Here is an 18,788-nt window from a genome sequence, read left to right as displayed (position 1 = left end):
AAAACCTTTTTTTAGAAAAGACCATATATAAACTCAAAAGAAAAAAAAAAAGATTATTATGGGCACTAAAAGTATACATTTCTTAGAAGAAACCATACATATAACTACTTGTAACTTTGAAATAGGCAATGATTTCTTAAATATGACACCAAAAACACAAACAGCAAAAGAAAAAAATTAACATGGCTTTGTCAGGCGAGTGTATTCTCCTCGGTTCTGTCTCGTCACAACAAAGATTTGGAGTGACGGACATTAAAGCATTCAGCGTGTCACAGCTCTCGGGTCTTGAACAGACCGTATTATAGCCGTTAGACAAATCAGTGTTACAGCTCCATGTTACATCTCTGTTTTATTTAGATAATAGCAGGAAAACCCATCCTCGAGGTGTGAGGGCATGTCTACCCAAAGATGGGACTAGAAGAGCACCCCAGTGTTCAGGGGAGAGAGAGACCCCCCCCAGCCCTTTGGGTCCTCTTTTTATATGTTTTTTTCTCCCCCTAGGCCTGCCCTATGTAAAGTGGGCTAGCCAGGAGTGTTTGTTCTACCTGAGGTCCTCACTCCGGTCCTCAGATCTTCCTTTGTTCTATTTTGTCAGGCTTTTCCCTTCCTTGTCTTTTAGCCACCACCATTCTGGATTCCTGTTTACTATTCTAACTACCTAACAGCTTCATCAGAATTAAAACTTTAGTGATCAAAGGGCACTGTGAAGAAACTGAAAATACAACCCAAAGAAGGAAAAAAAATATTCACAAATCATGTATATAATAAGGTTTTGGTGCTTTTTTTTAAGGGTCTTCTTGGTGGCTCAGATGATAAAGAATCTGCCTGCAATGCAAGAGACCTGAGTTCAAAATTTTTTTTTTTTTTTTAAAGACTTATTGAATGCAAACTCTCTATCGAGGGTGGTTTTTAGGGCGTTGAAAACAATAAGTACTTACTCTTCTATTTTTCCATAGAAGAGCAGATGGGTAATAGTGTTGGCTTAAAATGGTAAAATGAACCAGAAAACAACTCAGTTAAAATTATGTCTTCAGGTACACATAGATAATAGTCTTACCATTAAATACATGCCTTTGTGATTTTTTCATATGTATTTCTCTGATAGAATATTATATCCAGAATGGAAATCTGTACATTTTAAGGAGATATTGTAGATTTTTTTTTTTTAAGAATCTGACAGTATATAACCATAATCCTTTCTTAAAAGTCATTATATTGATATATTTAAGTGAGTATGTACAGGAAAGTGAAACTGTTAGTCACTGAGTCATGTACAGGGTCAAAGTTTATACAAATGCATTTGGTTGCAAAGAGTTGAACATTACTATAACCCACTAGGCTCCTCTGTCCATAAGATTCTCCAGGCAAGAATATGAAGTGGGTTGCCATTTCCTTCTTCAAGGGATCTTCCTGATCCAGCTCCTGTATTGCATGTGGATTTGTTACTGCTGAGCTACAGGGGGAACAGGAGAGAGCATAGAGGAAATTCCAAGAAGATTCAATTCATTTTTAAAACACCCTTTAATTTTCTCAGATATTCAAATTCTTGACAGTTCATCTCAGTTTTTTTCTAAAGATCTCTGGAGATATCTCACTGAGATTTGAATTCATGGACACTATTGTATTTTAATCCTCAAATAATTCATGTAGCATAAATATTAGCCCTCTACCTCATCTTCTTGACTCCAACATTTGGACATCTGTCTTCAATAAGTTAACAGAGTAATCCTTTTAAAATGAAAATCTGATTATATATGAACCACTGGCTTCCAAGTCACTTATAGTCTATGTTTCTATACTCCAGTTAAACTGATAATATATATTTAGGGATGAGAACATGGACTTTAAATTTAAATAAGCTAACCAGGTAGGTGATTCTTATTTGTTCCAAATATTTAGGACTACCAGGTACAGAACAAGTACATTTTTGGACATAAAAGTTTCTTATGATTTGAAGTCTGTCTTTTTTCCCCTTGACTTGTTAAATATTGTCTCAGCTGAGGCAACATTTTCCCTCAAGTGCAACTACATTTCTCGACAGTTCAGTGTAAGCCAGATGCAGATTGTGCATTAGTTTATATAATGTATCATTTCATCCTCAAAATAACATTAAAATAAAATTATTGTTATTATATCTATTTCATAACTGGAGAAACTCAGCAACATAGGGTTTGAGAAACTTGATCAAGCTCATACAGATGTCTAAATTTAAGCCTTCAATGACTGGCCAAAAGAATAACACTTTGAGTTATCAGACTTGTGATATCAGCAAGTTGCACTTAAAGTATTGATACTTTCCAGAGGCCCAGTGGTGCGTAAGTGCTAAGTCACTTCAGTCATGTCTGACTCTTTGCGATACTATGAACTGTAGCCCATCAGGCTCCTCTGTCCATGGGATTCTCCAGGCATGAATACTGGAGTGGTTGTCCATGTCCTTCTCCAGGTGATCTTCCCAATCCAGGGATCAAACCCACGTCTCCTACATCTCCTTCATTTGCAAGCGAATTCTTAACCACTAGCACCACCCGGGAAACTCCAGAACCCTGGTGGTAGGATATGTTATTAATAATATTTCCATCATTAAAATTTTCATATGATTAATATATAATTATAATAGTTTTTTAAAGTCAGAACCATGCATGTCTTGTAGAGAAAATGAAATTCAACATTTGTATTGACAACGTGAAGAAAGGACTCACTGTAACACAGGAAAATGCCAATTATCAACAGTGATAAGAAAAAAAAGTGCATTATGCTAAAACCCTTGGTTAAAATGTTTTAAGAAGTCTAAATAAAATTGAAGGACAGGTTAATTAAACTGTAAAATGTTAAAAAAAAATTTGGTTTTCTCCATATTTCATGACTAAAATTTTCTTCACTAATTGAAAAACATGTAAATATTTTGGAGTATATTTTTGAAGGCTTGTTCCACTTGCTGGTTCCTAGAGTGTAAATGAAAGGGTTTAATACAGGGCAACTGAAGTATAAATAACAGATATACCTTTGGACAGAGTCACCCTTTCCTTTGCAGATGGCTTCATGTAAGTAAAGATACAGCTACCATAAGTAAGGGAGACTACAATCATATGGAAGAACATGTGGGGAAAGCTTTTGTTCTTTTCTGAGCAGATGGAATGCTTAGAATGGTCTTGATAATATATGTATAGGAAAGCATCACTAACAATAATGTAATCATGAGTTTCCAACAGCTGAGCCATATGAAATCAATTCTAGGATATGAGTTGTCTGTGTAAGAAATCTGCAGCACAGGGGAAGTGTCACATACAAAATAATCAATTACTCTGGAAGCACAGAATTCCAGTTTCATTGCCAAGAGCACTGGTGGAAAAGTAACCAGAAAGCCCACTGCCCATGAACTGAGTACAAGTTGGTAGCACACTTTTTTGCTCATAATGATCAGGTAATGTAAGGCTTTGCAGATTGCTACATAACAATCAAAAGACATGGCAGCTAGTAGGTAAAATTCTGTAAGGCATAATAACAGAAAAAAGAATAGCTGAGATGCACAACCATTGTAGGAAATGAATTTGTTTTTAGTCACGATGGCTATCAGGAATCTGGGAATACAGGTTGTTGTTAATGAAACTTCCAAGAGGGAGAGATTTTGGAGGAAAAAATACCTGGGAGTCTTGAGCCGGGATCCAGCAAGATAAGAAAGATGATGGATAAGTTTCTCATCACACTCAACATGTAGTTTAGGAAGAGAAACATTAAAAATCACAATTTGCAATTGTGGTTCATCAGTCAGTCCCAGGAGAATGAATTCTATCTCTCTTGACTGGTTCTTCATTTCAAATTTAAGATCATGGCATCTGGTCCCATCACTTCATGGCAAATAGGTGGGGAAACAGTGAAAACAGTGTCAGACTTTGTTTTTGGGGGCTCCAAAATCACTGCAGATGGTGACTGCAGCCATGAAATTAAAAGACACTTAACTTGGAAGTTAAGTTATGACCAACCTAGATAGCATATTCAAAAGCAGAGACATTACTTTGCCAACAAAGGTTCCTCTAGTCAAGGCTATGGTTTTTCCAGTGGTCATGTATGGATGTGAGAGTTGGACTGTGAAGAAAGCTGAGCGCTGAAGAATTGATGCTTTTGAACTGTGGCGTTGGAGAAGACTCTTGAGAGTCCCTTGGACTGCAAGGAGATCCAAATAGTCCATTCTGAAGGAGATCAGCCCTGGGATTTCTTTGGAAGGAATGATTCTAAAGCTGAAACTCCAGTACTTTGGCCACCTCATGCAAAGGGTTGACTCATTGGAAAAGACTTTCATGCTGGGTGGGATTTGGGGGGCAGGAGGAGAAGGGGACGACAGAGGATGAGATGGCTGGGTGGCATCACTGACTCAATGGACGTGAGTCTGAGTGAACTCAGGGAGTTGGTGATGGACAGGGAGGCCTGGCGTGCTGCGATTATGGGATCACAAAGAGTGAACATGACTGAGCGACTGAACTGAACTGAACTGAAAAAATACTTAGGAAAACAATTCTTAAAGAAGCAGATGTAACAGTACTTTTTAAAAGACTGCAAACATAGAAAAAATATTCAGAAATGTAAATAAGTTTAATAGTTTGATCCACTGTGCCAAGACATAAAAGTGAAAGTGAAGTCTCAGTGGTGTCCAACTCTCTGCGATCCTATGGACTGTAGCCTACCAGGCTTCTCCGTCCGTGGGGTTTTCAGGCAAGAGTACCGGATTGGGTTGCCTTTTCCTTCTCCAGGGGATCTTCCCAACCCAGGGTTCAAACCCAGGTATCCTACATTGCAGGCAGACTCTTTACCCTCTGAGCCACCAGGGAAGCCCCATATAACTATTACTCAAAATGAATTTTCTATAAATGTTTCACAAATTAATAACAAATTTCTTATAGTGTGTTGAAAATTACACCAGCTTCAATTGGCAATATTTATTTGTGAAAAAATTCTTAGCTCATCAAAAGAATTTTTAAAGATATGGAATATATAGTAAATATAATAGTTAAATATTTTCCCTATCATGGAGATATTCTAACAAAACCCATTAATTATTTTGTACCAATATGATGTTTTCTTATTTTTTTCTTCTATCATTTAACTTAATTTGGGGGGGAAGGGACTTCAAATGTACCAGTCTTCTTACAGTCAGTTGTATTTAATCAGAAAGTATGGAAAATTACATCCACATAAAAATGAAAAAAAAATGTGACAGTTCAAGAGTCAATGAAAAATATCTGACTAGTACTTGCAAAATGATTTTCATTTATGGCTTAGATATATATTCCAAATTTTACATCACTTACCATATCCAGATTATATTATTATAATTCTCCATACAGGAATATGATAGAAATGAGTCAAAAAAATGATATTCTCCTTCTTATAACATAAAATGTTTAATTATTTCAAGTGTAAATTTAGTTTCAATGCTTCTTTAATGAAGGATTCAAAAAAGAAATACAATCTGGGAATTATATGCATCTGCTAATGTTTTCCACTAGCAGTCACACACATAAAAGTTAGAGAACATAGATGTTACAGATAATTGGAATCCTCTTTCATGCCAGATAAATTTCATTTTCCTGTTGTTTAGAAAATATATATAAATAGAAAAAGTACTCTATAAAAATTCTAAATAAAAGTGTTATACTCTTTTGCTGTCTCGTACTGTCTTATGGACTCTGTGAGAGAGGGAGAGGGTGGGAAGATTAGGGAGAATGGCATTGAAACATGTAAAATATCATGTATGAAACGAGTTGCCAGTCCAGGTTCGATGCACGATACTGGATGCTTGGGGCTGGTACACTGGGACGACCCAGAGGGATGGAATGGGGAGGGAGGAGGGAGGAGGGTTCAGGATGGGGAACACATGTATACCTGTGGCGGATTCATTTTGATATTTGGCAAAACTAATACAATTATGTAAAGTTTAAAAATAAAATAAAATTTAAAAAAAAGAAAGCAAAAAAAAAAAAAAAAAGATAGATGTAAGCAGTAGACACAGTCTGTTTTTCTAATTATGTCACCAAAATGAAAAATGCATTTTCTTTTTAACTCTACAACATTTAAAGAAACTATGATAAAGGAATCCTCAATAAATCCCACATGTTGAAAATGTGTTGAATGGAATATATTCTCCTAGCTTAATGAAAAAAAATATAAATTAATGTTAAAAATAGACAACAATAAACTCTGTTGTTGTTCAGTCAAAAAAAAAAGTGTTATAGTTTAACTGAAAAGATATTTTAGGAAATCTCTCAAATGAAAGGAACCTAAAATTTGCAGCAAAGAATTATTGCTTCAAACTGTACACTAAAAAAAGCCACAGTTTTATCATTTCACTCATAAGAGGCACAAGGGGATTCATTGAAATAAAAAGAGAAACAAAAAAGAAACACCTTCTGGAGAATGCTACCAGAAAGGATATACATACCAATTAAATTTTAAAAAAGAAAAAGGAAAGGTTAAAAGAGAAGAAACAGAAAACAAAGGAAGAATGAAAGAAAACCACTGTGAGTTGCTTTAACTACAAAAATGAAGAGACATTTCTCATAAGAGAATTATGATTTAAACTTAAAATATTTAATGCCAACAAGAATTTCAGATACTCAACTACCATAGGACAATATGACCAGTTCTACTGGTGAGAAAATTTACCCCAAACATGAACTTCTCTCCTGTTTTTGTTAGGCAATATGTTAGAATTTCAATAACTTGATTGTGACCCACCCCTATCCCCCCAAATTTGGGGACAGTACTTAAATGTTTTCCTATTTACTTTATTTTTAAAAAATATAAAACATAAAGAAAAATACGCAACAAATATACAATAGGATCTTTTATTCCCAAGCCACTGATGCTCCATTTGCTACTTAATATGGTTATGTGGATTTACAACAACAAAAAATAATATTTTACTGGGTAAACATGATAAAACCATTATTACCAGAATGTAAGCAATGGTACGTTATTAACTTCAAATTCTCAAATATTATTCAAACATCACCAATTGTCTAAAAATTTCCCAGTATAGAAAAAAGAATATAGTTTAATATGGCATGTTTCATTTGATTCTCATAGTATTTTAGTTTCCTTTTATTAATATTTGGAATAGTTCTCTAATTTTTCCTTCACTTTTGAGAATGTTGACTGAAATTATTTTCCAGTATTTATATATTATGTCCCTTGATTTTGGCTAAAGCTTCCTCAGGATTATGTTTAATTTATTGACCTTTGGCTGGACTACCACAGCAGTGATGATGACTTTCTCATCAAGTCCTATCCGATATGCTATTTCATAATGGATGTAAACGGGCTGGCTCTTTTTTCCTCTCTCCCTTTTTTTGAATAACTAGGATGTTCAGAAGTAAATGCATTTACTGTGAAGATTAGAAAGTGTGCATGATCAGGGAAAGGCACAGTCTCAGAAGAGAACTGAAACCTTAAGTTTATACTCAGGCTGACAATTGGCATAGAGGATGCCTACCATAATCAAAACATGAAAGTAAACTAGAAAACAGTAACAAAAAATGGCAGCCCTTGGCAAGAGGAAGAATCTGAATCCCAGAGTTAGCACATTATTCAATTTAAATGGCCAGTGATCCTCAAACACAAAATGTAAGAGAAACAGGAAACATATGGTCCATTCAAAAGAAATCAAAAGAAACTGGGCTGAAAAAGGCTTAATGGAAGATCTAATTATAGAATTGAAAACTGCAATAGCTAAACTGTTAACAAATATATTACTCTTATAGAAATACAAAAAAAAAAAAAAACAAACTTGTTTTATTCTTTTGTGTGTGCTAAATCGCTTCAGTCATGTCCAACTCTTTGCAACCCCATGGACTGTAGCTTGCCGGGCTCCTCTGTCCATGGTGATTCTTTAGACAAGAATAGTGGAGTGTATTGCCACACCCTCCTCCAGGCAATCTTCCCAACATAGGCATCGAGCCTGTCTCTTATGTCTCGTGCACTGGCAGGCGTGTTCGTCACCACTAGAGCCACTTAGGAAGTAAATGATGAATACGGAGTACTGCATCCAAGCTCAAAAGTATATAATTGTCTTAAAAGTACATGAAATATTTACAAAATTGAATGTCAACTTAGCCTAAAGGAAATTACAAAACATTCCACAGGATTAAATTCTTGGAAATATGATTTCTAATTATAATGGAATTAAGTAAGAATCAGTGACAGACAGAAGACTAGAAAGTCACCAAATGTTTGAAAATTAAGTAATATACTTCTACATAGTCAGTTGCTCACAAGACGAATCAGTAAGGCCTTAGAGAAAATTTTGAACTACTTGGAAAGGAAATATATCAAAATTTGTTAAATACACAAATTTTAGTTAAATGTACATTATGCAAAACTGGCATAAACAAATGTATGCTTTAGAAGAGACAAAAACTATTAATCATTTATTTATTTCAGTGATGTTCAGTATGGTAGCCACTAGCCACCTACAGCTTTAAGTACTTGAAAGGTAACCATTATGAATTTAATGTTCATTATTTTAAATTTAAAGGTATATACACACATACAGCTATCAGTTTAGTTCAGTTCAGTCGCTCAGTCCTGTCCGACTCTTTGTGACCCCATGAATCGCAGTAGCCAGGCATCCCTGTCCATCACCAACTCCAAGAGATCACTCAAACTCATGACCATGGAGTCAGTGATGCTATCCAGCCATCTCATCCTCTGTCTTCCCCTTCTCCTCCTGCCCCCAATCCCTCCCAGAATCAGAGTCTTTTCCAATGAGTCAGCCCTTCACAAGAGGTGGCCAAAGTACTGAAGTTTCAGCTTTAGCATCATTCCTTCCAAAGAAATCCCAGGGCTGATCTCCTTCAGAATGGCCTGGTTGGATCTCCTTGCAGTCCAAGGGACTCTCAAGAGTCTTCTGCAACACCACAGTTCAAAAGCATCAATTCTTCGGTGCTCAGCTTTCTTCACAGTCCAACTCTCACATCCATACATGACCACTGGAAAAAGCATAGCCTTGAAGAGATGGACCTTTGTTGGCAAAGTAATGTTTCTGCTTTTGAATATGCTATCTAGGTTGGTCATAACTTTCCTTCCAAGGAGTCAGTTCAGTTTAGTCGCTCAATCGTATCCAACTCTCTGCCACCCCATGAATCGCAGCACGCCAGGCCTCCCTGTCCATCACCAACTCCTGGAGTTCACTCAAACTCACATCCATTGAGTCAGTGATGCCATCCAGCTATCTCATCCTCTGTCGTCCCCTTCTCCTCCTGCCTCCAATCTCTCCCAGCATCAGAGTCTATTCCAATGAGTCAACACTTTGCATGAGGTGGCCAAAGTACTGGAGTTTCACCTTTAGCATCATTCCTTCCAAAGAAATCCCAGGGCTGATCTCCTTCAGAATGGACTGGGTGGATTTCCTTGCAGTCCAAGTGACTCTCAAGAGTCTTCTCCAACACCACAGTTGAAAAGCATCAATTCTTAGGCACTCAGCTTTCTTCACAGTCCAACTCTCGCATCCATTCATGACCACTTGAAAAACTATAGCCTTGAAGAGATGGACCTTTGTTGGCAAAGTAATGTCTCTGCTTTTCAATATGCTATTTAGGTTGGTTATAAATTTTTTTCCAAGGAGTAAATATCTTTTAATTTCATGGCTGCAATCACCATCTGCAGTGATTTTGGAGCCCATAAAAATAAAGTCTGACACTGTTTCCACTGTTTTCCCATCTATTTGCCATGAAGTGATGGGACCAGATGCCATGATCTTAGTTTTCTGAATGTTGAGCTTTAAGCCAACTTTTCACTCTCCTCTTTCACTTTCATCAAGAGGCTTTTTAGTTCTTCTTCATTTTCTGCCATAAGTGTGGTGTCATCTGCATATCTGAGGTTATTTATATTTCTCCCGGCAATCTTGATTCCAGCTTGGGTTTCTTCTAGCCCAGCATTTCTCATGATGTACTCTGCATATAAGTTAAATAAGCAGGGTGACAATATACAGCCTTGACGTACTCCTTTTCCTATTTGGAACCAGTCTGTTGTTCCATGTTCAGTTCTAACTGTTGCTTCCTGACCTGTATATAGGTTTCTCAAGAGGCAGGTAAGGTGGTCCAGTACTCCTATTTCTTTCAGAATTTCCCACAGTTTATTGTGATCCACACAGTCAAAGGCTTTGGCATAGTCACGAAAGCAGAAATAGAAGTTTTTCTGGAACTCTCTTGCTTTTTCCATGATCCAGCGGATGCTTGCAATTTGATCTCTGGTTCCTCTGCCTTTTCTAAAAGCAGCTTGAGCATCTGGAAGTTCACAGTTCATGTATTGCTGAAGCCTGACTTGGAGAATTCTGAGCATTACTTTACTGGCCTGTGAGTGAGTGCAATTGTGCAGTAGTTTGAGCATTTTTTTTGGCATTGCCTTTCTTTGGGATTGAAATGAAAACTGATCTTTTCCAGTCCTGTGGTCACTGCTGAGTTTTCCAAATGTGCTGACATGAGTGCAGCACTTTCACAGGATCATCTTTCAGGATTTGAAATAGCTCAACTGGAATTCCATCACCTCCACTAGCTTTGTTCATAGTGATGCTTTCTAAGGCCCACTTGACTTCACATTCCAGGATGTCTGGCTCTAGGTGAGTGACCACACCATCATGATTATCTTGGTCGTGAAGATCTTTTTTATACAGTTCTCTCTGTTTATTCTTGCCATCTCTTCTTAATATCTTCTGCTTCTGTTAGGTCCATACCATTTCTGCCCTTTATCGAGCCCATCTTTGCATGAGATGTTCCCCTAGTATCACTAATTTTCTTGGAGAGATCTCTAGTCTTTCCCCTTCTGTTGTTTTCCTCTATTTCTTTGCATGATCACTGAGGAAGTCTTTCTTATCTCTCCTTGCTATTCTTTGGAACTCTGCATTCAGATGCTTATATCTTTCCTTTTCTCCTTTGCTTTTTGCTTCTCTTCTTTTCACAGACTTTTGTAAGGCCTCCTCAGACAGCCATTTTGCTTTTTTGCATTTCTTTTCCATTGGGAAGGTCTTGATCCCTGTCTCCTGTACAATGTCATGAACCTCCATCCATAGTTCATCGGGCACTCTGTCTATGAGATCTAGTCCCTTAATTCTATTTCTCATTTCCACTTGTATAATCATAAGGGATTTGATTTAGGCTATCATTATTGGATAGTGTGGATCTATGTAATCTTCAGTTCAGTAGAGTTCAGTCACTCAGTCCTGTCTGACTCTTTGCGACCCCATGAATCACAGCATCTCAGACCTCCCTGTCCATCACCAACTCCTGGAGTTTAATGAAACTCACGTCCGTCGAGTCAGTGATGCCATCCAGCCATCTCATCCTCTGTAGTCTCCTTCTCCTCCTGACCCAATCCCTCCCAGCATCAGAGTCTATTCCAATGAGTCAATTCTTCACATGAGGTGGCCAAAGTACTGGAATTTCAGCTTTAGCATCATTCCTTCCAAAGAACACCCAGGGCTGATCTCCTTTAGAATGGACTGGTTGGAACTCCTTTCAGTCTAAGGGACTCTCAAGAGTCTTCTCCAACACGATAGTGCAAAAGCATCAATTCTTCGGCACTCAGCTTTCTTCACAGTCCAACTCTCTCATCCATACACGACCATTGGAAAAACCATAGCCTTGATTAGACAGACCTTTCTTGGCAAAGTAATGTCTCTGCTTTTCAATATGCTACCTAAGTTGGTCATAACTTTTCTTCCAAGGAGTAAGCGTCTTTTAATTTCATGGCTGCAGTCACCATCTGCAGTTTGACAAAAAATAAAATTTGACACTGTTTCCACTGTTTCCCCATCTATTTGCCATGAAGTGATGGGACTAGATGCCATGATCTTAGTTTTCTGAATATTGAGCTTTAATTCAATTTTTTTTCTCTCCTCTTTCACTTTCATCAAGAGACTTTTTAGTTCCTCTTCACTTTCTGCCATAAGTGTGGTGTCATCTCCATATCTGAGGTTATTTATATTTCTCCTGGCAATCTTGATTCTAGCTTGTGCTTCTTCAAGCCCAACGTTTCTCATGATGTACTCTGCCTATAAGTTAAATAAGCAGGGTATGATATACAGCCTTGATGTACTCCTTTTCCTATTTGAAACCAGTCTGTTGTTCCATGTCCAGTTCTAACTGTTGCATATGTAATCTTATCAATAGTCTAAAAAAAAAAAAAGCAGCTATCTCCAGACAGATTATTCAGAAATAATTTAACTTCAAAATAAATTGAATTTTTGGGGGGATATAGTTAGTGAATATCAACAAGAATTATAGTCATGCAACCACCACTTTAAACAACATACCAAATGTTCACATCACTCTATGAAAAGTTCCCTTAAAACACTTTTGTAATCAATTACTTCTCACCCTCAGCCTATAACACTACTCGTCAGATTTTGGTCGCTAATTTTTAGTGTTTTCTAGAGTTATGAAGAGATTCCCCTATGGCTCAGTAATAAAGAATCGACCTGCAATGCAGGGGACACTAGATCCATCCCTCAGTTGGGAAGATCCCCTGAAGGAGGGTATGGCAATCCACTCCAGTATTCTTGCCTGGAGAATCCCATGGACAGAGAAACCTGGAGGGCTACAGCCCAGAGGGTCACAAAGAGTCAGAAACCATTGAAGCGACTGAGCACACATGCATACAGAATTATAAAAATGGAATCACAGTATACATAGATATTGTATCTGGCTTCTTATACTAAGCATAATATTTCTAATATTCAGTTGTGCTTTTTAATATATCATTAGTCTATTCTTTTGACATGTATACTACCATTTGCTGAACCTTTCACCAGCTGACAGACATTGAATTTTCTCCAGGAATGGGCAGTAACACAATGCATTTCATAGATAAATTTAGTTCATTTGAAAGATCAAAAAATAATTTCATCAAAATCCACTCCAAGTTCCTCATATTGTAAATATATTAATATATGATCCTTAATTATTACTTACAAATGTCATGTATACACCACTCGGTGCCAGATTGTAAAATGGTTTGCAATAAAGTGTAAAATTGCTTCTGTTGCTAATTGGAAGCCGATGACATCTTGTGTTGGTGTAAGCCAGCTTGGGATTTTTTAAATTTTTTAATTTTTATTTATTTATTTTTTTTTTACTTTACAATATTGTATTGGTAAAAAGAATACATTTGAATCAGCTTGGGATTTTTGAACGTCATGCCAGGACAGAGAACTGCTGATATCCTTGTTAGATATTTCATTAATTTCCCTAAATCACTTGGCTACTCCTTTGGGTTACTTTCGCTTCAACTTTTGTTTAAAGTAAATTACAGTGTTGTCTTTCATTGTCAGTAATTAGTTGTTTTGGAATTCCTATCCCCAGAGAAGAGATTTTTTTTCTGTGTTTTACTTCAATAGATCCTTTGAGAGTGTAGTAAGTAAAAAATGATAAAATGATGGAATATTACAAGTGGACAGAAAGAAATGTGGAATCTCTTCTTGAAACAGTTATTTATCTCTGATTAGATGATGTCCCAAGATTTTTGTCACTTGTCCTCCTTTATTTTATTTTAGTTCAATTTACTTTGAGGAATAACTATTTTGAAGTTATGAATGACAGCAAATGTAAGAACAAAATTTCATATAATGCAGCTTATCTGGATCAGACGATGGAAGTCTATTAAAGTTATTGATACCTGAGTTCTGAATTGCAAAGTGGGTATGAACTTAAGAGAATGTAGCAAATCTTTACAGAAACACAGTATGTACACATTTTTTCTTTACACAAAAATCACCTAGATAATCAACATCCAGGTTAGATAATAAACTATTATTGTAAGAGCATAAACTCATTATTAGTTATGTTAGCATTAATCTCTTCTATGCACTCATAAGGGAATAATAGATACAAGAGATCCAAGAAGGTAAGTCAACTATAATTTTAACAAGTTCAGAATCAGAAATTAATTCAAATGTACAGTGAATCAAATTTAGGGAGTTAAACTTGACTACAGAATTCTTATGTTAATACAGTGTACTAATGCATATATATGGAATTTAGAAAGATGGTAATGATAACCCTGTATGTGAGACAGCAAGAGACACAGATGTATAGAACAGTCTTTTGGACTCTGTGGGGTGGGGGGATGATTTGTTAGAATGGCATTGAAACATGTATACTATTATATAAGAAATGAATCGCCATTCCAGGTTCGATGCAGGATATAGGATGCTTGGGGCTGGTGCAGTGGGATGACCCAGAGGGAGGTGGTGGTATGGGGAGGGAGGTGGGAGTGGGGTTCAGGATTGGGAACACGTGTACACCCGTGGCGGATTCATATTGATGTATGGCAAAACCAATACAATATTGTAAAAGTAAAAAAAAAAAAAATTAATGATAAAATCATTTATGTTTTATATATTCATAGTTGATGTATTGTATTTTATTCAGTTACATGCAAATTTCACTTCCTTTGATTCTCTTTATTAATTAAATATTGCCTGAAAGTGAAAGTGAAGTCGCTCAGTCGTGTCCGACTTTTTGCCACCCCATGGACATCAGGCTCCTCCGTCCATGGGATTTTCAAGGCAAGAGTACTGGAGTGGGTTGCCTTTTCCTTCTCCAGGGAACTTTCTGACCCAGGGATTGAACCCAGGTCTCCCGCATTGTAGACAGACGCTTTACCATCTGAGCCACCAGGGGAAGTCTAAATATTGCCTAGGTAAAGAGATATGAAGAAATTACGGCAATTTTTTTCTGAGACTTGAGAAAATATAATTCTAGAACAGTCAAACCCACATGGTAAGAGAAGTTCTATGACTAAATCCTAAAATATAGATTTTCAAATCAGAGATAGAGCAACTATAGGTGTCATAGCAAGGACAAAAATATATTTTGGTAATTAAAGCTTACAACCACCTGGTAGTTGAAGACCACAAGTCTTCCATTGCCATTAAAGACATTAAGGCTCTTTACTAATATCTGCTTTGGAAAATCACCTTAAGAACTAAAATCTTATTTTATTTTTTCAAACAGTAAAAAAGTAATAAACAGAAAAGATAGGAATATTAGCAAGACAAATGCAAAAGAATAAAGTCAGCAAAGTATGCTTGAGTAACTCATTTCTCTTAAAAGTCTACATGGAACTCTATTTAATGTTATGTGGCAGCTTGGATGGGAGTTTGGGGGAGAACTGATACATATATCTGTCTGACTGAGTCCCTTCACTGTTCTCCTGAATCTATCACAACATTGTTAATTGGCTATACTTCAATACAAAAAGAAAAAAAAAGAGAGAGAGAGAGAGAATAACAACCAGGAAAAATATTTGTTTCTAAATGCTCAGGAAAAAAAAAAAAAAAAGAAAGAAAGGAAGAAAGAAAGAAAGCCAAGTCCACAGGCAATGCATATATTGAAGGACTGATAGGATTAACATAAAGGTGTCAGTACAACATGGAAGTAAGTAAAATTCTTATATGTAGAAAGTATAGGAATAATATAATCTGGAGTAGTCAACAGTTTTTAAAGAAACTGGAGGATGTAAAAAACATTGTGTCTGAACTTATACATATACATGTAAGAATACATTTAAAAGATGGAGGGAATTCCCTGGTGGTCCAGTAGTTAGAACTCCATGCTTCCACTTCCGCTGGCACCTTTTCCATTCTTTATCAGGAAACTAAGATCCCATGGGCTGTGTTGTGACTAAAAAAAAAAAAAAGAAAAGATTAATTGAAGTAAAGTGACAAAATATTTTTCCTTAAGATGTTTGTTTTTGTCATGTTTTCATTTGTTTATTTACCACATATAAGATATGCAGATGACACCACCCTTATGGCAGAAAGTGAAAAGGAACTAAAAAGCCTCTTGATGAAGGTGAAAGATGAGAGTGAAAACGTTGGCTTAAAACTTGACATTCAGAAAATGAAGATCATGGCATCTGATCCCATCACTTCATGGCAAATAGATGGGGAAACAGTGTCAGACTTTATTTTTTTGGGCTCCAAAATCACTGCAGATGGTGACTGCAGCCATGAAATTAAAAGATGCTTACTCCTTGGAAGGAACGTTATGTCCAACCTAGATAGCATATTGAAACAGAGACATTACTTTGCCAACAAAGATCCGTCTAGTCAAGGCTATGGTTTTTCCTGTGGTCATATACGGATGTGAGAGTTGGACTGTGAAGAAAGCTGAGTGCCGAAGAATTGATGCTTTTGAACTGTGGTGTTGCAGAAGACTCTTGAGAGTCCCTTGGACTGCAAGGAGATCCAACCAGTCCATTCTGAAGGAGATCAGCCCTGGGACTTCTTTGGAAGGACTGATGCTAAAGCTGAAACTCCAATACTTTGGCCACCTCATGCGAAGAGTTGACTCACTGGAAAAGACTCTGATGCTGGGAGGTATTGGGGGCAGGAGGAGAAGGGGACGACAGAGGATGAGATGGCTGGATGGCATCACTGACTCGATCCATGGACGTGAGTCTGAGTGAACTCCGGGAGTTGGTGATGGATGGGGAGGCCTGGCACGCTGTGATTCATGGGGTCTCAAAGAATCAGACACGACTGAGTGACTGAACTGAAACTGAACTGAACTAATAACAATTTTTGAGTATAGCAAAGCCAGTCAAGAAAATTGATAGCAATAATGGTATACTTTCAGTGCAAAGGAAATGCAAAAAAAAGAAAAACTGTAAGCAGGATCTTCAAGTACTAGAAATCAATACTGCTACAGTCATTGATCATCACAGGAATCATACTGTAACTCTAAAATCCGGTTTTGAAAAATCATCCTAATACTCATTCTACAAAGACAAACCAACTCAGTGCATTTGCACAGGTTAAATAAATATGAAAGGGAAATACATTTAAAATAACTGATATTCTTTTAATTAAATTATACATCCAGAATAGTGCCCACTTGGGAAAGATGACTATATATGCATATTAACACAAAAAATTCAAGTTCCAGGGGGAAAATTGTGAGGAATATTAGAATTAAGAGATCTAATGTATGAGAAAGAATTTAGAATTGACTATAGTATGTAATTATGTGTCATTGGCAATTTTTGAAGATACAACCTGTGAATAGCTAGAGACTATATACCGTTCTCTGCCTTAGGTTAATATATATGTGCATATATATGCTAATGAATATTTAGTTAAAATATATCTTCATTTTACACATATACATTTAGGTTAATTTATATACATTTAGGCTAATTTATAAATATTAAAGTTATATATTTACACATACAATGGTTAATACCTGTAAGTTAATTTATATTGCTCTATTCATATGTTTTAAGTTCAATTATTTTGTTTTTGTTTCATATGTAGATTTGACAAGGCTCACAGAGACTAAGGGCTTCTCTGGTGGCTCAGCTGGTAAAGAATCTGCTGGCAATATGGGGGACTTGGTTTTGATCGCTGGTTGGGAAGATTCCCTGGAGAAAGGAAAGGCTACCAACCCCAGCATTCTGGCCTGGAGAATTCCATGGACTGTATAGTCCATGGGGTTACAAAGAGTGACCTCAGACATGACTGAGCGACTCCCACTTTTCACAAGAGTAATGAGGAACCAGTCAAGGGAGATAGAATTCATTCTCTTGGGATTGACCCACAACTACAAATTGTGATTTTCCTGTATCTCTTTTTCAGTAACACATTGAGCCTGATGGGAAATATAATCATTATCCTCCTCACCCTGCTGGATATTCGCCTCAAAACTCCAATGCATTTCTTTCTTTGTAGTTTCTCATTTTTAGAAATCATATTCACAAGAGTATGTATTCCCAGATACCTGGTCATCATGGTGACTAAAGAAAAAACCATTTCATATAATTGTGCAGCTCAATTGTTCTTCTTCCTTTTATTGTGAGTTGCAGACTATTAGTTTCTGGCTGCCATGTCCTATGACTGCTATGTTGCCATCTGCAAACCGCTACATTACCCAGTCATCATGAACAGCAAAGTGTGTTATCAGCTTGTACTCAGATCTTGAGTAACTGGATTCCTAATTATCTTTCCTCCATTTATCATGGGACTCGAGCTGGATTTCTGTGCTTCCAAAGTAATTGATCACTTTATGTGTGAAATGTCTCCTATCCTGCAGATATCCTGCACAGATACACATGTTCTGAAATTGATGTCTTTTAGCTTAGCTATGGTAACACTTGGGGTCACATTGGTATCAGTGATTCTTTCTTACATTTACATCATTAAGACCATTCTGAAATTCCCTTCAGCACAGCCAAGAGCCAATGTTTTTTCCACCTGTACTTCCCACCTGACTGTTGTCTCTCTGACATATGGAAGCTGTATCTTTATGTATGCTAAACCATCTACAAGAGAACAGGTAACTGTATCCAAAGGTGTAGCTTTGTTGTACACTTCAGTTACCCCTTTACTAAATTCCTTCATTTACACACTAAGGAACCAATAGGTGAAAGAAGTCTTCTGGGACAGGTTACAAAAGATCCTGCTTTGCTCAAAAAAACAGTTATTTAAAGGCCACAAGGCATAATATTATCACAACAAAAACAAAAATATGTTTCATGCATTTGTTCTGGTCACGTTTTCCTACTTCAATACTTATTTCATAGAGGACATTCTTGTCAAGAATCTTATAGCTCAGCTTCACTCTTATACTTTATTCTTTCTAAGGAAAACATTCCATCCTGCTATAATAATTTACTCTCTCAAGTCTGTAATTTAAGTGTTAAATATCATCTCCTTATGGCTTATCAGTATCTAGAAATCATGACTGAGTAAAATATGCTTTGCGTAAGTGTGAGGCTCTGAGAGTGGCTCAGACGGTAAA

General features: G+C 36.7%; 2 pseudogenes; one reads left to right on the top strand and one right to left on the bottom strand.

Moving 5' to 3' along the window:
- Positions 1-2,878: 2,878 nt before the first annotated feature.
- On the bottom strand, positions 2,879-3,811 carry LOC129645866 (olfactory receptor 6C6-like; annotated as a pseudogene).
- A 13,727-nt stretch (positions 3,812-17,538) lies between these two features.
- LOC129645813 (olfactory receptor 6C6-like) lies at positions 17,539-18,491 on the top strand (annotated as a pseudogene).
- The last annotated feature ends 297 nt before the right edge of the window (positions 18,492-18,788 follow it).

The sequence above is a fragment of the Bubalus kerabau genome, chromosome 1 (genome assembly GCF_029407905.1).
Source record: "Bubalus kerabau isolate K-KA32 ecotype Philippines breed swamp buffalo chromosome 1, PCC_UOA_SB_1v2, whole genome shotgun sequence".
NCBI classification, from domain to species: domain Eukaryota; kingdom Metazoa; phylum Chordata; class Mammalia; order Artiodactyla; family Bovidae; genus Bubalus; species Bubalus kerabau.
Note: the sequence above shows the minus strand (reverse complement) of the source record. Positions and strands in the feature narration are given on the sequence as shown.